The sequence below is a fragment of the Salvelinus sp. IW2-2015 genome, unplaced genomic scaffold (assembly GCF_002910315.2).
Source record: "Salvelinus sp. IW2-2015 unplaced genomic scaffold, ASM291031v2 Un_scaffold9935, whole genome shotgun sequence".
Lineage (NCBI taxonomy): Eukaryota > Metazoa > Chordata > Actinopteri > Salmoniformes > Salmonidae > Salvelinus > Salvelinus sp. IW2-2015.
In genome coordinates this window covers 6,739-9,292 of record NW_019951193.1, presented here as the reverse complement: position 1 = coordinate 9,292, position 2,554 = coordinate 6,739, and positions in this window count along the sequence as shown.

Genomic DNA, 2,554 nt, shown 5'->3' with positions numbered 1-2,554 from the left:
ATAGTAGAGACTGGGCAGCTGGACAGGAGGGCATTACAGTAGTCTAGCCTAGATTATAGTAGAGACTGGGCAGCTGGACAGGAGGGCATTACAGTAGTCTAGTCTAGATGATAGTAGAGACTGGGCAGCTGGACAGGAGGGCATTACAGTAGTCTAGTCTAGATTATAGTAGAGACTGGGCAGCTGGACAGGAGGGCATTACAGTAGTCTAGCCTAGATTAAACAAACACATGGACCAGATTCTCGGCATCTGGCTGTGAGATGAAGTTTAAAATTCTGAAAACATTCCTGAGATTGAAGTATGTTGTTCTGGGTGTGCTTTAATGTGGTTGTCAAAAGTTAGGCTGGGGTCAAAGGTAACACCAAGGTTTTTAACCACAATGTTAGGTGTAATGAGGCAACCATCAACGTTGAGAGTGAGGTCTGACACAGCCTTGTGGAAGTCACCTGTGGTGCTGAATTTTAGGCCGAGGTAGGTGCAACTATTTGTGAGCTCTAGGGCAACGGTGTCTAGATGGAATTTGTATTTTTTGTCCTGACAACTTAACCTTTTTTGGAGGACCAATAGACCCAAGTCTGATAGAATCTGTGCAGAACATCTAGGTGCTGCTGTAGGCCCTCCTTGGTTGGGGACAGAGGCACCAGATCATCAGCAAACAGTAGACATTTGACTTCAGATTCTAGTCGGGTGAGTCCTGGTGCTGCAGACTGTTCTACTGCCCTCACCAATTCATTGACATACAGTATACTGTATGTTGAAGAGGATGGGGCTCAAGCTGATTGATTCATTGATTTTATAAATGTCATATGTTTTTCCCCCAATACCGCTTTCCATCAATTTGTATAGCAGACTTGAGTCTGAGTCAAATTGAGTCAAATTTGAAATCTACAAAGCATGAGAAGACTTTCCTTTTGTTTGTTTGTCAATACGGGCGTGCTGGGTGTATACAGTGGCTTGCGAAGTATTCACCTCCCTTGGCATTTGGGGGTTTGTATCATTTTATTTACACAACATGCCTACCACTTTGAAAATGCTAAATATTTTTTATTGTGAAACAAACAAGAAATAAGACAAAAAAAACGGAAAACTTGAGCGTGCATAACTATTCACCTCCTACCAAAGTTAATACTTTGTAAAGCCACCTTTTTCAGCAATTACAGCTGCAAGTCTCTTGGGGTATTTTGAGTAAATTTTGAGTAATTTTTTTAAACAAGTTTTTTTTCTTCATTTCACTTCACCAATTTGGACTATTTTGCGTATGTCCGTTACATGAAATCCAAATTGTGATCCATTTCAATTACAGGTTGTAATGCAACAAAATAATAAAACCTCCAAGGGGGGATGAATACCTTTTTCAAGGCACTGTACATAGTCTGTCATATGGTATTTTGGTAAGAAGCCAATTTGGCATTTGCTCAGGACATTGTTTTCACTGAGGAAATGTTGTAGTCTGTTGTTGATGATACTGCAGAGGATTTTTCAAAGATTGCTGGTGATGCAGATTCCCGCGGTAATTATTGGGGTCAAATTTGTCCACTCTTTAGGATTAGTTCCAGACATTGGGGAAGATGCCAGAGCTAAGGAGGATGTTAAAGACTTTAAGTATAGTCAAATGGAATTTGTGGTCTATATAATTTATCATTTCATTGAGGATACCATCAACACCACAGGCCTTTTTGGGTTTGAGGGTTTGTATTTTGTCCGGTAATTCATTAAAATAATTGGATAATCCAGTGGGTTCCGGTAGTCTTTAATAGTTGATTCTAAGATTTTGTATTTGATAATGTACAACGGCAAGAAAAAGTATGTGAACCCTCTGGAATTACCTGGATTTCTGCATAAATTGGTCATAAAACGTGATCTAATCCTGATCTAAGTCACAACAACAGACAAACACAGTGTACTTTAACTACTAACACACAAACTATTGTATTTTTCTTGTCTATATTGAATATATCATTTGAACATTCACAGTATAGGTTGGAAAAAGTCTGTGAACCCCAAGGCTATTGACTTCTCCAAAAGCTAATTGAGGTCAGGAGTCTGCTAACCTGGAGTTCAGTCAATGAGACGAGATTGGAGATATTGGTTAGAGCTGCCCTGCAAAAAAAWAAAACTATTATTGCATCTCACAAGAAGCATTGCCTGATGTGAACCATGCCTCGAACAAAAGAGATCTCAGAAGACCTAAGATTATGAATTGTTGACTTGCATAAAGCTGGAAAGGGTTACAAAGTATCTCTAAAAGCCTTGTTGTTCGTCAGACAAATTGTCTATAAAKGGAGAAAGTTCAGCATTGTTGCTACTCTCCCTAGGAGTGGCCATCCTGCAAAGATGACTGTAAGAGCACAGCGCAGAATGCTCAATGAGGTTAAGAAGAATCCTAGAGTATCAGCTAAAGACTTACAGAAATCTCTGGAATATGATAACATCTCTGTTGACGAGTTTACGTTACGTAAAACACTAAACAAGAATGGTGTTCATAAGAGGACACCACGGAAGGAGCCACTGCTGTCCAAAAAACATTGCTGCACTTCTGAAATCCGCAAAAGA